This window comes from Passer montanus, unplaced genomic scaffold (assembly GCF_014805655.1).
Source record: "Passer montanus isolate IOZ18808 unplaced genomic scaffold, ASM1480565v1 scaffold18, whole genome shotgun sequence".
In the NCBI taxonomy this organism is placed as follows: domain Eukaryota; kingdom Metazoa; phylum Chordata; class Aves; order Passeriformes; family Passeridae; genus Passer; species Passer montanus.
Window position 1 is genome coordinate 8356450 of NW_024365381.1, and position 18508 is coordinate 8374957.

The window sequence follows — 18508 nt, forward strand, 5'->3', positions numbered from 1 at the left end:
TTTTTTGAAGTCAAGCTGAACAGCTCTCTATTTGGCTTTGTGCAAGTTTGGCACATCTGCCGTAGTTTTATATTTGGGTAAACCTAGTCAGTTACCATGGCTGTTTGAACAAAACTATGGTAGGCTGGCAGAGAAAATGAGGGGAAAAACCTTGTCACTGCATATTTCCATGGAAACAAGTATAGATATTAGGAGAGATTTTATTTGGTTTTTGAGATAGTCTGTTGTCAATGGTTATTTCTGGAGCAATTAGAATGTTGGCATATGTTGGCAGAAACCAAACCTCAGATGTGTCTGTTGAACCTAATGCATGCAGTTCTTCTGGTCAGGCTTGGCTTCTTTAGAGACCTTTTGGGTCATGAGGGAGTTATGGAACCCTTGCACACAATGAATCATGGAGGATTTGGCCCCAAGGTCATAGAGCAAGCTTCAGATGAGGTAAACAAATAGCTGAAATGAGTATGAGGATGTCTCTGTTATGAGAGGTCAGAATACAGCACTGGAGCGATCCATGCAGGACTACAAACTCTATGTACGTGAGCTACTCTACATATACAAATAGTGCAGTGACCCAGAATCATCTCTAATAAGCAAGTGCCATTGAGTGTAAACTCAACAGGAAGGCTACATCCTAACGCTACATGGTTACATTTTCAAGCTGAAACTGAAATGCAATTACATCCCATTCATTTACTTGAAAACTGTTGGTTTTGAGCAAATGATCAGTCTTGCATGCTGCTTCAGTTTCCAAGCTGTGCTATTTATTCTAGCACAGCCTGGAAATCACAACATGAAGCTATTGAAGAACAGTGGGAAATGCGACATTGCTGGTGATGCTCTTCCAGGGAAGTAAAATGCAAAGTGTAATCAAACAGAACAAACTGTCAGATTAGGACTGGAGATTTTAAATTATTTCCATTTAAACTAATCTGAGGTGTTTATTAGCTGAATAGTAAGATTATTTCTCTTTTGGTATGATTTTTACCTTCACCACTGCTTGGATTGTATCTGTTAGGTATTTTTAGAACTGCAGAAATCTCACATCACTCCTCTTTTGCCTATTGGAAGCTACATCAGAACATAGTATTCTAGGATCTAGTATTTAATGTTCCAATTTAAGTATGAGCTGCTTTTCCATTCCTGGATTGTACTTGGTCTTGCCTGATGGTGCTGTGCCAAGGAGCTGGCAGCCAGCAGGAAGAGAGATCCACTCTCATCTGGGAGTGATGCACAGCAGGGAGCACGAGAGGGATCAGGAGCTGGCAGCTGGACCTTTCCTTGTTTTGTTATCCGTACACCATGCTTATGGAGTGTAAAGGATGTATATGGGGCCAACACTGCACTCAGCCTGCACTGCTGTCTATTATGGCCTGAGGAGAAAGGCAGAGGTGTTAAACCCATGATGCCTGCTCTTGAATTCAGGAGAACTGGAAGACAAATATCCTGCTCATGAAGGCAAAGTGAACACACATGGGCAGGGTTGCATCACTCTCCCACATTAGGTCCAGGGGAGGAAGTCTAGGCCTGAGTTGCCCCTGCTGTTTTAACACTGTTTAACAATGACCTGAGCTACCAACTGCCATGACTTTGGCCAAAGCCCCTTATGAATAATTCTGCTTAATTATGGGTGAATGTCTGCAGCTGAAACGTACGACCCATAATGATAGGATTACATTTAAATTCCTCAAGTTATACCTATAGTTATATACTTAGGTTTTGGAGGGGATAACCTCTATTATTCTTTTACGGCATGAGCAGGAATTCTGAATTCCTTAGGCATCAGAGAGCATCTGTGCAGAACCCCAGAGGCCATACCAGTTCCAGTGCCGTTCAGAACCCATCATGTGAATCGCATGTCAGCAAAACCTCCCCAAGGGGGAAACTGTTCTACCTGAAGAATGAGTAATTGCAACTGGGGACAGTGCCAAATAGATTTTTCTTTTCCAATGGGCTGATTTCTGGGAATAAAGCCAACTAGAAGACTGCTAGAAGAAAATCTTCCTAACTGATCATATTTGCAATCAATTTTTTATGCCAGATGTTGCCTCAGAAAATATTAAAGTCAGCAGACAGTAGTTCTAGTATGCAACTTGAAAGGGGCTGATTTTTATATAAAGAAAAGAAAATTAATATTTGCTGCTTTCTTGAGGTGTACAGAGTCTGTATGTAGCCAAACAATGCAAAATCGTGTGGAAAGGATAGGTGGGAATCCAAGAAGTTAACAAATGTCCTGTAGCAAAAATCTACTGTGTAATAGAAAGACTTCTACAGCTACCCTTTATTTTGAAGAATTAGTCAAGAGATGCCTAACTTTCTTAATTTAATTTTCAGAGTTGACAGAGGAGAAGCTGAGAGTAAATTGGGGTGCTTTTTGGGAAATCGTGGAACATGAAGTTGTTAGAAAGAAGGAAGGGTTGAGAACAATGGGTGTTATACAGGAACAGGTTCAGTTCTTTGTTTGTCACGTTTTTACTAAGCAAATGGTATGAGTTGGTATCTATGGGATCTGTACCACCCTCTTCCATCTGTGAAGAGGAATAATAGCACCTTCCCTAGGCAGTGCATAGTCAATGTGATAATGAAGCTGAATAATAAGCACATTTGATAAACTTGGCAGTGGGAGGATTTTAAGATGGTTGGAAGGTAACTTAAATTGCTTACAGGATTTTATGGTGAAGGAGATTTTGTCCTTCATCATCTTTGATCCCCTTTACCTCTCTACTGTAACACATAAGCAGTGATGCAGCTACTGCATCACTGAACCTACTAAAGGGGTTGGGATGATGGATAATTTACCATACCAGTTTTGTAGAATTGGTGCTTCCTATACATGTGTATGTAGGTTAGATCCTGCACTTTCTGTCCTTGAACTAACAGGCTCACTGTACTCAGTGATTTTGGTTTTGTTGTACAATTTTTCTTCCAACTTTCATGCTTTTTAGCACAGTGTAGGGATGAGATTCATGAGATGGTGCTAGTACTGGTCCCTGGCACTGAAGAACACCACAGTGAGTAGCTGTGCAGGATGGCTGCTGTACAGTGGCACCGTGTTCAGGGAAATTGTTCTCCTGGGTTTTGAGTGTCATTCTCTGGGACATGGGGCGGGTGCTGATTGTACCCAAAGCAAGCAAATGCTAAGAAGGCAAATGTGATCTTCTGATTTATTGGGCAAAGTGTCTCTGATAGAAAGGGAATACACCACTGGTTTGCAAGATACTGAGGAGATCCTGTCCAGAGCACTGTGTATTATTCCCGTGTTGGGAAATCCTGCAGGCAAGACTCTGGTGTTAAAAAGGATTAAATTAAGTTTGAGACAGCAGGGCTAGTTAGGATGATCGGTGAACCAGTGAGCTAGCCTTAGGACAGGGCACTAAAAGCGCTTCTATCTTTGAGCCTGTAAAATGAAATTTGAGGCAGGATGTGGCAGACCTTTAAAAATATGCAAAGGACCAGGCAATTTGCTCAGCCAGTACTTTTCATGTATTTTCATTTTGCTCTGCTAACCTAGGGACATGTCACAGTCACCCCCAGAAATGCAGACTCTGAAGAAACTGCTCCTGTGAAAACCAGGGTGGTTTGGTTGTTGTCTTCCACCGTAGCAAGACCTACAGGAAACTCCCTTTTCCTTGCTCTGAACATTTAGCCCTTAAGTGAAGTGGAATTAATACCATTGTGCTGTGTGGCTTGAAACTAGCACAACTGGAGCAGAAGTCAATTTGCTGTATTTGAAAGAAAATTAATTAAGGCCTCATTTGTTTCCCTCAGAGAGAAAAGCTCTGGGTAGTTTCCAGGAGATGATTTGTTTTTAGCTTCTCTGGTACAGGCCTATATGTACAGAACAAATGTAGTGCAGCTTCAAGACCCAAACTCCAGGTTGTGATCTGAGTCTTCTTGCTCCCATGACAGCATGACAGCCCTGGTGACTGCTCCACAACTATATGCTGCATTTCAGGTCACAGAAATAAAAAAAATCTCTTTTAATAAATAAATGCAGTGCATGTTTGTGGTACTCTGAGAAGGGAATTGTCAGGGCAAGGATGATGCTCATAGCCAGGTTTAGTCTTACCTGTTCTTCATCAGCAGACTGTGAACTCAAGTGCCCTAACAAGGCAAAAGGGTGGATGGTGTGCCAAGGTTACCCTTTTATTCTTGTATTTCCCATGTTGCTTTAATAGTCTTTTGGAGATGAGCTGCTCTATTTACATCTACTCTGAGTATTAATAATGAATAATGCCCTGCCAAACACAAAAAATGTGCGTGGATTCCAGTGTTTGATACTAGAAGTGTAACTGAGGGCTAGCAGGCCAGGAGATGTGTGCAGAAAAAATGAAAGCAAAACAAGAGAGGTATAGTCTACAGGAGGCCAATGGGCTGTGAGGATTTTGAAAGCGCTTAAAAACTGATTTACTCCTGCACAAATCCCATTTCAAACAGTTGCCAATGAAAAGGTCACAGAGATGTTAGCAGCAAGAAGGCAAAGGAGGAACAAGGGTGTGTGTGGCTGTCATGTATGCCCAAGTGGGAGATGCTGTTTGCTAGAATGAGGCCTGGCATGCTGGCAGCTCCAAGAAACAGAAGGAGCTCTGGTGTGATGCCAGCTACCTGCTTTCCCACTGGAATCTGGATGTGGGGTGTTGATGGAAACAAAAATGTGAGTAGTTCTCCTGCATCTTAGCAGTAAGAGCTCTCTCTGAGAAAAAAAGGTTTTGTGAGAGAGTCATCTGAAACCAAAAAGTCTGATGAATGAGCTGGGAGCTCAGGGTGTCTGTAGCAGCCTCTCCTTAGAGTGAAGCTGTCTTAGTCTTTTGGTTTGCTGGCTGGGCAGCAATGTGGGGGAGAGAACAAATGGCATGGAACAGGTACAGCACTCCCTCTTCAGCTGCAGGGGAAAAGGAGGTCACATAGGATGGTAACATTACCAAGGCTCATGGCCAAGGATAGATTGTGTGACAGTCTAAAGTAACATTATCTCTTAGATTATGTTTTTGCTCCTCTGATAGTGCTTAGACTGTCATGAGACTTACTCTAGTTGAGCCCTACCATCAGAAATCATATGTTATCAATGGCTTCTCTCAGAAGTGAATTTATTTTGAAATTGGAGTAATGTTACATATGTGGCATCTGAACAGAGTTCAGTAATTCTTGAAGTGGTATTGGGTTTGCATGGCCAAACTTAGGTAGCACTGGGGAGGGGTACATGGGTGGTTGCTGTGAGAAGCTGCTATAAGCTTCCTTCATGTTCAGCAGAGCCAATCCCTGGTGGCTCCACAGATGGATGTGCCTTTGATCAAGGCTAAACACCAGTTAGAAATGGTGGAAATGCCTGTCCTCAAAGGCCTGCACCCCGTGGAAGAGGGACCCACACTGCAGCAGTTTGAGCAGGGCTGTTGTCTGTGGGATGGACTCAGGTTGGGGCAGTTCACAGAGAGGTGTTGCTTGTGACATGGACTCAGGCTGGAGAAGTTCATGGAGACCTGTCTCCTGTGGGAGTGACCCACAGTGGAATAGGAGAAGGATTCCTCTCCCTGTGCAGTGTGAGAAGCTGTGGCTGATGAACTGACCATGGCCCTCATTCCCTGTCTTCCTGTGCTGCTGGGGGAGGAAGTAGAACTCAGGAAGGAGGAAGGGGTGGAGGGAAGGTGTTTCAAAGGTTTTATTTTACTTATTATCCTGCTCTAATTTTTTTTTTTTTTAAACTAAGAAATTCAGTTAATATCTATCATTCTATCCTGGTTTTTCTGTGCTGGTGTTTGATGAGTGATCTCTCCTGGTCCTTATTGCAACTCATGAACCCTTTGTTTTATTTTCTCTCTCCTGTCCAGCTGCAGAGGGGAGTGACAGAGGGGCTTTGGTGGGTGCCTGGAATCCAGCCAGCATCAACTTACTACAGAAGTCCACCATGGGAGGGAAGGAGTGGGCAGATGTGTGCAGGAGGGTAAGAAGTACCATTTGTTTTCACAAGGCTGTGAAAGGCTTTTTGAATGGCAGGATACAAATTTCAAGTCTGGGATTAAAACTATGTTTGTTTTATCTGATTAATCCAATGGCAGAGATCTGGATCTGGAGGGCACCCACTGTCCCTGTGGGGTCTGTCAAGGTGTGCAGAACAGTATGCATTTGCATCACTGTGAGAGATGTTTTATATTTTTGTAAAACATGTCCTCTCTAGCCCAGCTTCCATTGCCATTTCACTGCTGCAGGTTTGCCAAAAGAACCAGGGCTAAATGTGGTGTGGGCTGTCTCACTGCCCTTTCCCCAGCCCTGTGCTAGTGAGTCTGACCAAATCCCATCCGTGTCTCTGCCAGAAAGGAGTGTATTGATAGACTAGGACTTATGTCACAGTAAAACTCTTCTGTGGAGTGAAAGCAACATCCATAACCACTGGATAAGAAATTAAAATTAGTTATTTAATCAGGTGGGGCCACACAAAATAAGCATGCTTTGACCTTCTGGTGGAGTTTGGCAGCTTTTATGCTTTAAAATTTCTATTACTGAAAATGAAATGTTTCAATGAATTATTGATTTTCATCTCCATTCAAGCAGCTGGAAAATAAACATTAGGAAAATTGTGCCAAAATACCTGGGTTGAGACCCTTTGTGCTTTAGGGAGAGGTGCTCTGATGGTAGCAGCTCCCAACCTTCCTTTGTTGACACATGTAATAATGAGAAAATGTTTCACCTCCTTCTTCAGAGCCTGGAGCCTGAAGAGATTGGAACCAGTTGGTCACAGGCATTTGCCTGGAAGAAGGATGTAACTGTTTTGGGGGCAGTTGCTGGCATTTACTTCCTCTGAAGCATTGGCAGTTGGCTATTGTTGGTAACAGGATGTTGGATTAGACTGGCTGGTGGTCTGATGCAGTGTGGCAAATCCAATGTAAAAGGCATTAGTTAATGCCTGTGTGATACTTTGGACATTTAAGATGGTCTGTGAATGCTGATTTCTGTGATTCTATGATACACTAATTTGGCTGTGCTTATTTTTTTTTTTTATCTGATGCCTCAAAGGAAGAATATAATGTTTTTTATTATGGCTTGATGCAGTTATAAAGAGAAATATGTATGAATGAAAATTATGGAAACAAAGTAATGTATAGAAGTAAAACAATATTTAAATGTTTAAAAAAGTTGAACTGGTTAAAGCCAAAAATGTGATGAATCAGCCTCTAGAGAGAGGTCGTTTTAGTGAGAATTTGCCAGGAATGACACCTTTCTCTGTGCATTAATGCCACGAGCAGAGGGAGTACTCTTCACAGTACTCTTTTATTTCAGAGCCTCTTCACAACTCTTTTATTTCAGAGGTACAAAGGTGTCTGAACTTTTCCTTCAGGCCCAGGACAGCTGCACTAATTGATCAAAGCACAGCAAAACAGAGGCCAATATTTTCACTCCGTGCCTTCCACCACTGCATCTGAGATGTCACAAAAAGAACAGCTGTGTGAATCAGCAGGTTTGTGTGCAGCTCAAGCTCCCACTCTTCCTTCCTGCCTTTAGGCATGTATTCTGGATGATGATGTCGTTTTTTCCTGCTTTTTGGTGTTGAAGTGCTTACAAGGGGAGTATTTATAGGGAATGTTTTGTGATGTATCATATTCATTTCCTACATTGATGAAATGATGGTAAGCCATTGGTAAGCTACAACCTGTTATGGGCTTTTACTATGAATGGTCACTGTACTACTGCAGAAAAGTAGGTAAACTTCCCTTCATCTTCCCAGTAGAACTACATATGGTTCCTTCCCCATAGAAGAGGGAGAAGAGCTCACTCTCCACAGCAAAATATGAATAATGTAGCAGATCTATAGAAGGTAGGTGTTAATTCAAGCAATAGAAAGGAAAGCAAAGCAAGGAATCCTTCCTTGATTCCCTGAAGGCACTTTTGGATACAGGAGTGTTGTGTTGGGAGCAGCTGTAAAAAGCAGATGAAGAGGGAGGAGGTGGCAGGGCGTAAGCATCCCCCTACCCCTGCATGCACTAAACCCCTGCGAGCGTGAGCGTGGCCTCCAGCCGGGACCTTTCAGCCAGCAGTCCGGCTCTGCCGGTGCTGCCCAGCGGGACGGACCCCGCTGCGCCTCGTGCTGCCTGTGCTGCCCTGGCAGGCTGTCACCAGGGGAAGGGTGTGCCAGCAGGGGAGCCGCTGGGACAGGGCAGGAACGGGCTGGCAGGAGTGTGCCTGCTGCGAGAGCGCCGGCACGGCTTCTGTGCCGCCGGGGCCAGCAGCGCGCCCGTGGCCGAGTGTCCGCACTGCCCGGGCTCTGCGGTGGCTCCGCAGCCGCGACCAAGGCCAGGGACACCCTCACGGTGCGCTGCCCCGCGGCCCGGCCAGAAGGGGCCGGCAGGCAAGGAAGCGGCCGGGGCTGTGCGATACCGCTCTCCGCTGCGGCTGCGGAGCGGCAAAGGCCGGAGCGGGCTCCAGCTCCGCTCACAGCCCTTGCCCTCCGGTGCCGAGGGCGAGTGCCACGTGTCCGTGCAGCCGCACGCCGCCCCGCGGAGAGGCGTGGAGGCTCGCAGCGCTCCCGCGGCTCCCAACAGCGGCCGTCGCTGCCTGCGGTGGGCCTCGGCTCCGCTCCGCTCCGCCCCGTCCCGTCCCCTCCCTCAGCGGCGGCCGCCGCTCCCGGGCCGCGCTCCGCCCCCGTTTTGAGTGTCATTCTCCCCGGGCCCGCCGCCGGGGAGCGCGGAGCGTGTGCTGGGCGGGGGCCGGGAGGCGGAAGGTGTCGGCGGCGCTCTCCGGTGGCCCGGGAGGGGAGCCCTGCCCGGGTGCGGCCCCGCGCGGAGCTCGCGGCTCTCGGGGCTGCGGCGGGAGCGCTGCCCGGCCGGCTGCCTTACATAATGTCACCTGCGGTACCTGCGGCTCCTCGTGTCACCGCGGCGGGTGGTCGGCCGTGGCGGCAGAGCCGGGCTGCCTCTGAGCTCAGCGGTCTCAAAGTGTGTGTGTGGCTTCGGGCGTGAGGATTCGCTTGGTGCGGGATGAACCTCTAGGATTTAAAACCCCTAAGTAACCGCGGATAAGCGTTCACCGCGGGCTTGGCTTTTTCCTTTCGTAGAGCTTTTGGGTGCGTGGGGAGACACAGGGAAAGCGGTGTCTGAGATCAAGGTGGTAGTGGAGGCACTGCTGCGGACAATTCAACGTGAGAAACTTTGTGTTTGTTAGGTTTTCATCTTTGTTTTCTTCTTTGTGGTGCTTTAACACTGGCCAGAGGTCAGAGCTTCCCTAGCAGCTGCCTTTACACGTGTGCAGTGCTTAGGCTGAGCCTCTACATGTGCGTGTAACAAATCTATGGGCAATCTCCCGTGGAAGACCTGGAACTCAAAAATAGCCGTGCTAGGCTTCTCAGAACCGACAAGCAATTATTGTTCTAAGTATCCCTAAAATTGGGTAAAGGATGAAAAAAATACCATAATAAATTGTTCTTATTTCTAATACACGAATGGAAATAGTGGTACAGTTTTTCAGCTTTGTAGTGTTCTTTTAAACAGATTAATGCAAATACAGTAGTTTCAAGTGGGCGTATTCTCAAGGGGGTTACGTTTTTGTGGGGAATAGACGTGATCTCAGTGTAGTTACAGTAACACAGATTTTGTTGAGTGGAAGGGGGTGAAAGGAAGTAAATATATAAATTTAAAATATTCTGAAGTAGTCAAGAGCTAAACTGAGCCGATGGGCAGAGAGGATCTTGCACTTGTCTGTGCTTCCCAGTGGCTTTTTGTGCGTGTTCCCATAAAAGCTATTATGTAATGGTGCTTCTCTTGGCAGGAATCTATTGTCACCGTAATTCCTAAGGTTTCTGGAGCAATGCGGCTTGTTCGGAAGGGTCGTGGTCAGAACAATGGCAGGAAAAGTTCTTAAGAGGAGGTATTTAACCTCCTTAATTTTTCATGCAGTAGGACTAAGCTCGAGACATCTGGATCTTTTCCAGAGTGTCTTTGCCATCCTCTGTTGTTCAGCTTGTCTTTCTCTTCTCCTAGGCTGCGCTATAGCTGTCGGGCACCAGCTAGCTGCTTACATCTGCATCAGAGCTGGGAAAACATTGACTCTCTCCTTTAATAATATTTGTTATGCTTCTCTTTCTAGTGGTTTTTTTTTCTTTTCCCCTCTGAACAGAGGCAAAAGTGATATAGTTGGAGCACTTAACTGTTGCTTAGACAAGAAAAAAACTTGAGATAATGGAGAAGGGAAGCTCTCCCAGTTCTCATCTCTAGTTTGAACTTGTCTGTGTACATCAAAGGGAGGCAAAACGCCTAAGCAGAGAAGGAATTTACATATTAAATGCCAATGCTCTAAGGATCGGTGCTCTGTGGTGTCTGTAGTTTATCGTTGATTTCATCCACCTCCTCTTCAGGTGTCTGCCATAAATCACTTTGCAAGACTGCCTCCTTTTCTTCTTTTCACAACATGCTTTTTTGATGGCATATTTTGATGAAGAGAGAATAATTCTTTCTAGCAGTGTAATCTGGTGGCCTGTTGTGGCACTGGCAGCTTTACAGATCACACTTGTGTCTTGCTAACTTTCATATTGTTTCTGGCAGTAATTCTCTAAGCAAAACTTTGAGAAAGATCTACTTTTATTTTTCTTGTTTGCAGTTTCATCTTCCCTCTTACATTGGCTTGTCCTGTTATTTAAATGAGTGTTTTATGGATCACTAGAAAAGACTGTACCATCTGAAGGTAGGAAAGTATGTTTCTTTAAGGGCCGCTGGGTGAAGGATGTGCTTGAAAGATCTGCAGCTTAATCTAGATTTTAAAATTGAAGGTCACTGTGGAGCAAAGTAGAACATGATAAGGGGGCCATAACTTCCTCTTAGACAAGTTTCTGTCAAAACCCAGGTGCCCCCATATCCTCTTTAAAGGCAGATTACTCTGCAGTATGGGTCTGGGAAAGTACTAATCTGGAGGCAGAAATTTGCCAACCACAAGTGTAGCAGAGACTTTGGCTCTGACCCTTCTCTCTCTGCTTGTCATGCAAATTGACCACCTGCAGATTTTGAGGAGGACCCAGTGTCCTTGAGTTGTGCAGTGCTCCGTGTCTCTGCTGAAACAGTTTGCACACGGTTATCAGCAGTTTATATTTAGTGCAGTGTGTGAAGGTGGACTGAAATGGCTGCTTGAGCACAGCTGCCTGGGCAGTCAGCAAGTAATGGTAACTGGAGTCACTAAATGTGTGTCCTGCCTGCAGGGTAGTGGTTTTGGTGGAATTCCTTCTGTCTTGGGGTCAGGGTTATTTTCTGCTGCTTTGCTCCTTCCTCGAGTATTGTTACAACTCTCAGTAAGAGCAGCCATGGTCTTAACCTCAGCTCTTCACTGCCCATCCTACCCATGTTTTCTGCTGCTTTGCTCCTTCCTCGAGAAGCCATGGTCTTAACCTCAGCTCTTCACTGCCCATCCTACCCATAGATTTGGGTTTCTGTGACTGTTCCCGTTGCGTCACTTCTGCTTTTTATCCATGTACTGGCTCACAGCACAGCCGCCTACTGCTGTACCACCCAAATATGCCTCTTGCTTGTTCTGCTTTTGTGAGCGAGCGGATGTAAGTTGTTAGCCTCTGTCAGTCCAGGAAGGTTGGATGCTGCACTTGGGGTCTGTGTCAGGCCACTGCTGTTGTATTTTTTTTCCCCCTTTTGAAAGTTGCTTCTCTTTTTGCCTGCCTAAGAGACTTCCAGAGAAGCCTATTATCTATGAATAACTGCATGAAAGGGCAGTAGCTTGGAAGCCTTGCTCCAAAGTTTCCTGGACTGTGTCCTTTTGTGCACTCTGCTTGGCACAGGGACTCCCTGCAGCTCTTCTGCCCTCTGAGCCACTTGTTGGCTGCTGTAACCAGCTGATCCCAGCTGATCAGGCTTAGCTGGGAGAAGCATCTTTCACTGGCAGGGTTGGTCCCACAACCTGTTTGCCTGAAAGACTGGGAAGGAGGGAGAAGAGGCAGCAGGGGTTGAATTCTGCTTTAGGATCATGTAAATATAAACATGAAGGCATTTCCTAGAGCAGGAAAAGGGAAAAATTAACCCATATATAGCAAAGGTATTGTGGTATTACTTACAGTAGATTTCTTTTGCCAAATACAGTAGTCTACAATTATGTGTAGTTGTTATAACAAGTGTCATGTCCTTAGAAATGCCATCATACATGTTTAATCTCTTGTCATTAAGTTACTCTGGGTACAAATAGAGTTATTTCAGATGTAACAGTTTAACCTCCAACACAGAATGTTGTAGTTGGGAACAGGTAGGTTACTCTAGTGAAGCACTCTGTCTTTTTAAGCCCATCTGTGTAATTCATCTGGCTTTGCTGGTCTGCAGTTAATATAGATGATATTTCCCTGACTCTGCTAGAAGTCTTGTTTATGCAGCTGCAAAAATTGATTTTAACTTTAATCAGTAGAAGTACTTCCTATAAATGTCAGGAAGTGAGCTTTTGTATGTATCAGAAAAAGTTTTCATCTGCCATTCATATGCTGGCTGTTTTGTTACTGAGCAGTGGCAGCTACTACTCTCTCACAGGAAGCTTAGTGCTCTCACATGGCTTACTGCGTGATGCAGTCTGCAAAGTCTGTTTTCAGACCAAGCATAGTGATGCTAATAATGGACCAGTGAAAGCCTGGCCTGTTGTTTGCTTGCTTATTTATTTATTTTAAATATTTATGTGTAGTAATTGCAGAAAGTTTTTTGAGGAAGCTCACGCTGAAGAGCTGCAGGACCAGGAGTTAGAGGTGTAAAACCCCTACTTCTTTCCCACTGTCTTGTTGTCCCCCCAGCTTCTGTCTTTTCCTGTATGTTGAACAGTGGGCAAGCTCCAGAAGTGGAGTGTGCGTGGAGAACTTTGTCTGCAGCACAAGGGACCTCTGTGTCTGGTGTCACTCTGGTGATTCCCTGAGGGGAGCTGCTGGCGTGGCAGCCAGCCTGCCAGCAGTGCATTGGCTTCCTGGTGTAAGTGAGTGTTGAGTGGAGTGGGTTGGTCATCACTGCTGTGGTAACCTTGTAGCAAGGCAAAGTACAGCTTTGAGCGGAGTCAAGGGAAGTTGGCCACTGGAATAATTTTTATGTGGTAAATAAAATGCCACGTCATATTTGTGCTACAGAGTAGAATGGCTTTTATTCTTACAGTGTACACTTGCCATAGGAGTAACTTCCTTGTAGGCAATTGAACTTTGCAGGGCTGAAATGTGCTCCATTTTAACCCCATGCTCAGAAGTGAACCAGCTTCAGTACTGTGTCTCTGTTCATAGCTCCCTTAGCTTAGACTTCAGAAGTGCCAGGACCATTTGGAAAACTTTAAAGCCATTTACATTTTTCCTCAATTAATTTTCTTCACAGTTTATGATATTGCTGTGCTTCACTGCTGTTCCTGTTTTTTCCTTGCATTGATTTAATGGAATTTTGTAATAAAATGAGTGAGAATTGCAAGAATTTCTGATCAAAACCAAGTTCGCAGCTTGTTTGGGAATGAAGATAGAAGTTATGTTGGTATATTTTAAATCTCTTTCTGCAGGACCTTTAGGGGTACATAAGTTTTAAGAGGAAAACCCTGTGGATAATTCAGGGTTTTAAGTCTTTAAAAAATAAGCAAGCAAACCAAAACCAAACAACACCCTTCCCAGCCCTCCAATTCCTGTAAGTGAGCTTGAGAATGATCTTACTTTATATAAAAAGCAGATCTTTCAATAGCTAGACTTGTAATGTGATTTCTAACAGTAGTTGTTAAAGGCTGCTCTCTTTGAAAAGAGCTATAGTTTGTATGTGTAGTGCTAAACCTATAGATTAGTGAAATGCTTGAATGTCTTTGACCTATTTATGCTCTTTGGATTTTCTTTTCTCTGTAAATAACTTCTTAAAGGTCTTGAAGGACAATATATTAGAGCAGCTCCCACTAATAGAGTTTTATGGGGGGACTGTGTTAGAATCCCCTTTGGGTATTGGAGCCCATTTGTGCCGACCACTCTCAAAAGACATTTTATTTGTTAGACCCAGTAAGGTGCACTAATGTTAATTAAAACACCTCCCCCCATCCCTCCTTTAAAGGAAAGTGCATACTGGGTATGTGTTGCTCTCTAATGAGCCGAAAGCCAGCTGATGTTCATTGCAGACAGCAGTAAGTTATCATTCTCTGCTGTCTATGGATTCATTGTATTTGAAAGCTAAGACAGAAACTGCCTCTAAAATACCCTGTATAGGTTTTCCTTTGGTGTTGATATGCAGACAGAGGAGAATCTCTTCTCTGCCAAAACACCAGCCTGGGAGGGTGATTGACATATCTGCTTTTCAAGAGAAGTGTCAGAATTGCAGAGCATTGCTCAGAGGGTATGAAAGCTTCACTTCTCCATCTGCTGCCGCATATGCCACCGGCGAGCCAGTGGCCATATGTGCGATCATCCTGAAAGCTTTAAAGCCAGCGTCTCTCAGAGGGCCCCTCACTCCTTTTCAGAGTCCAAAAAGGGCATGCTGCTTGCTCCAGGAAAGGGAGGGTCCTGTTTTCCCCTAAGGAAAATCGAGTAGTATGTCTTTATAAGCTAAAGCACTATTGCAAAGAGCTGCGTGATCCTGAAATGCTGCAGACTCATTCTGTGATGTGCAACAAAAGCGTGCTGGAGACTCATTGCAAGCTTTGCCCTGGTATATAAGTAGACCACAAAACCACACAAACTTACTAACAGAGATTAATTTAAAAGAATTTCATGGGAACAAGGTTGTAAGATCAGGGTTTGTGTCTTTTTGTAAGCATATCGGAGATGTGAAGAGCAGTTTGCTAGGTTTGCTTTTCATTTCATTAGCTGTGAGAACCTTCATCTCAAGTCTGTTTGTGGTTTCCTGTCTTGCAGGGCTTGCACAGTTCTGTGACTTAAAAAGCTGACATTTAAATGTGACAATGAAATGTTTAGCAACAAAGGAGATCTTTAAGCAGGCTAGACAAAAATTCCTTTCAGCTGCAGCTTTCAGCTTTTGCTCTCACTTAGATGACCAGTTTTCCCAGTTCTCAGTTTGTTGTTGTACTTCCCAAAGTGGAGAAGGTTTGCCTTATTAATAACCATCTTTTTAAGTATTGGGATTTTTAGTAGTAATGCTGAATAAAAAGAGTGTATACAGTGATGGGACAATGAAACATACCTGTGAATTTTGGCACTGTAGAAATAAATTTCTGTTATACTTATCTGGGAAGTATGCAGTATTTGCAATCACTGAAAGTGCCTGTGTGTATCTGATAGCTGGACTTGATTTAAATAGTTTTATTTAGTAGTTATTATTTTGATTTTAGTAGTTTTAATATGTGTATTTTGGGTAACTTCTGGGAAGTTTCTGTCCCACTGAAAAAAACCCCATCAAGCAAGCTTGAATGCTGCTGAAAAATGTTTTTGGTAACATTCTGCTACACTTGAAACTGTTCTCCTCTTATTCTTGAGATTTTAAAATGGAATGTGTGAGGATAGTTTAGATATTCTTTGATTTTTGAGTAGCTTGTGCAGTATATCTGAGACCCAGATCTGAATTTGTGAGTAACACCTGTACCAGAAGCATAGCTGTGTGCCTGTGTCCTAAAAACATAATAGAACCACTTCCACTCCTCAAGCCTCCTGCTCTTTTACGTGACAGAGTGCCTTTCTTAGTACTTACAGGGCTAATACCTACTTTTTTGGTGCAGTTCTAGGTGTGTGAATCAACCTATCATCACCGAATCGTCAGTTTAATCTGCCTAACTTGACAACTGTTGAATGCCAGCCTGTGTCAATACCAGGTAAGATGAAAGCTGATGCTGTTACTTTGTTTTTTTCCTGAGTTTTTGCTTTTAAAATGTGCATTTTGTCCAAATGCCACGACTCTTCTGTAAACTGAAGGCAGAATATGCTGCCTTCCATGTTGTCATCCTGCAGTGAGACAGCCACTTGTTTTAGCATCTCTAGCTTTTGAAACAGGAAGTATTCTAAAATGTTCTTAGGTTCTGTCTTCTTTGTAGCTATGCCTTAGCATTTTTCTTTACTCCTCTGTTAACCTGGCTTTTGTGGTGTTCAGATACCACAAGCTGTGTTTTTTTTCCCTTGTATTCTTCACTCCTGTACCACTCCCTGGTTTTGCTGAAGAAACTACTGAAGTCCTTCCTGCCTTCCAGAGTTAAGCATGCATGATAAGTCACCTGTGCTATATGACCTTTTCTCTTGAACAAAAAATGGGTTTTGTTTTGATTTGATTTTTTTCCCCTACTTGCTCCCAAGTGTTACCTTTGAAAACTTATCACAGAAGGATCTTACTTGGGTATTATATATTGGGTATTATTTGATGTTTTAGTTGTAAAAAGCTACCCAGATATGTCTTTCAGAGAATTAAACATAAAGCTGTTATTTGGACCTCATCCTTTTATCCCCCTTTAGAGAAGGGGTGTATAATCTGCCTAACTTGAAAACTGTTGAATGCCAGCCTGTGTCAATACCAGGTAAGATGAAAGCTGATGCTGTTACTTTGTTTTTTTCCTGAGTTTTTGCTTTTAAAATGTGCATTTTGTCCAAATGCCACGACTCTTCTGTAAACTGAAGGCAGAATATGCTGCCTTCCATGTTGTCATCCTGCAGTGAGACAGCCACTTGTTTTAGCATCTCTAGCTTTTGAAACAGGAAGTATTCTAAAATGTTCTTAGGTTCTGACTTCTTTGTAACTATGCCTTAGCATTTTCTTTACTCCTCTGTTAATCTGGCTTTTGTGGTGTTCAGATACCACAAGCTGTGGTTTTTTTCCCTTGTATTCTTCACTCCTGTACCACTCCCTGGTTTTGCTGAAGAAACTACTGAAGTCCTTCCTGCCTTCCAGAGTTAAGCATGCATGATAAGTCACCTGTGCTATATGACCTTTTCTCTTGAACAAAAAATGGGTTTTGTTTTGATTTGATTTTTTTCCCCTACTTGCTCCCAAGTGTTACCTTTGAAAACTTATCACAGAAGGATCTTACTTGGGTATTATATATTGGGTATTATTTGATGTTTTAGTTGTAAAAAGCTACCCAGATATGTCTTTCAGAGAATTAAACATAAAGCTGTTATTTGGACCTCATCCTTTTATCCCCCTTTAGAGAAGGGGTGTAGATTGCAGGGGGTGAAGTGGGGAGGAAATCCCTTTAATGCTTTCAAGAAGGTTATTATCCAGCACTCTAGGGGAGTCCTAGTGCAGACAAACTAATATGAGCCTTTGTTCTGATGCTAATCAAGATAGGGATAATTCTTCTGACTACGCCCTCTTCCCCTCAGAACCCTCTAGCATTGATAAGGCATTAAGCTCCTTTGCTGCCTCTCTTTTTTCTGTGCCTGCCTGATGTCCTTGTTTTCTGTAACTGCTACCTTGAGTGCAAAGTTTCGAGTTTTAAGAAGGCCTCATTAGGAATGTTTACTTAAATATTATGAGATTTTTTTGGTTGCTCTTGGGTGGTACTTCTACACTTCAGTTTAATGTATATCTTGATGGTTATATGTGTGTGTTTATTTTTTGAATCATTAAGTTAAAAATCCCAACTCTTTGTTGATGCAAGACACATTGGATTGAATGCAGTGGCATCTTTTGCTACATGTTGGGGGCATGTAATTCAAATTTAGAAGATAATTTTCATTCTGTCTCTTCTTGGCCAAAGCAAAGAAGTATTGTTTCTTAGATGTTTTTAAGGATTCCTTAAAAGAGGAGACTAACTTCTGATCCCTACTCCAAAGAGCTCTCTAAGTTTTCTAGAGTGAGTGTGTGTGCAACCTAGCTAATGTTTTGGTTTACGCCAGTAATCTGCTCTTAGCCTAAACATAATCTGCACAGCATCAGAGATAAGCTTGAAACCTAAGTATATAGTGCAATATGACTCTGCCTGTGATGTAACACAGAATATAGTGCCTCTTCACCACATCTTATTTATGACAAGGGGGAAAGGAAGGTGGTGGAAATATGGTTATGTCTCATGTGAAATGCTTGCATCAGACAGAGCTATTAAAAAATATCATGCAGATCAAGAAGAGGGAGGAAGTGTTTGGAGTTAGCCTCTTTAGCCATTCCTTGGCAGTAAGAAGCTGATGAGAAGCTCATCCTTGTGCTCCTAAAACCAGGTCTGCTAGTATAGCTGTGCTGTTAGTGATAGTGGGCTCTCTGAGGATCGATGGTGGCAATCCTCCATGGATAATCTGTCCTGGTTCTGGCTGGGCTGGCCTTCTGGTGGATTTGTGAGGGAGTTTGCAGTCTTTTGCTAGGAGATGTTCCCTTCACATGGTGGTTTGAGACCCTTTTTGGTATCAGTACAGAACAGAAGGATGGGAAGCATTTAGACAAATTAAAGATCTTCTCTAGAAGACAGACTGCACATGTGTGCACAGCTAGTGTGAGCATATTGGTGCAATGCTCTCATGTTTCATTTTGGTGGACTGTTTTTCCTTAATGCAGAATTGGAGAAGTCCTGCAGTAATGATGTAAATATCTGATTTCTTTGCAAACTGCCCAATTTTTGCCTATATAGACATAGAATATCTAGATAAGTTGAGCCAAAAAACATGTGAAAAAGGTAATGGGGC

The 18508-nt window shown here is 43.6% G+C and overlaps 1 protein-coding gene across 3 annotated transcripts in view; it reads left to right on the top strand.

The window, feature by feature from the left end:
* The first annotated feature begins 5826 nt into the window (after positions 1–5826).
* The window catches only part of SUSD6 (sushi domain containing 6), an 83188-nt gene continuing 70506 nt past the window's right edge, over positions 5827–18508 (top strand). Inside the window, exons 1-2 of one of the 3 annotated variants that reach the window (XM_039705011.1) lie at positions 5827–5935; positions 15625–15717. The gene's annotated coding sequence lies outside the window, so the exon portion shown is untranslated. Of the gene's footprint in view, positions 5936–8680; positions 8957–15624; positions 15718–16376; positions 16411–18508 lie in introns of those variants that run through there. The other 2 variants (XM_039705010.1, XM_039705012.1) reach the window with 2 other exon arrangements.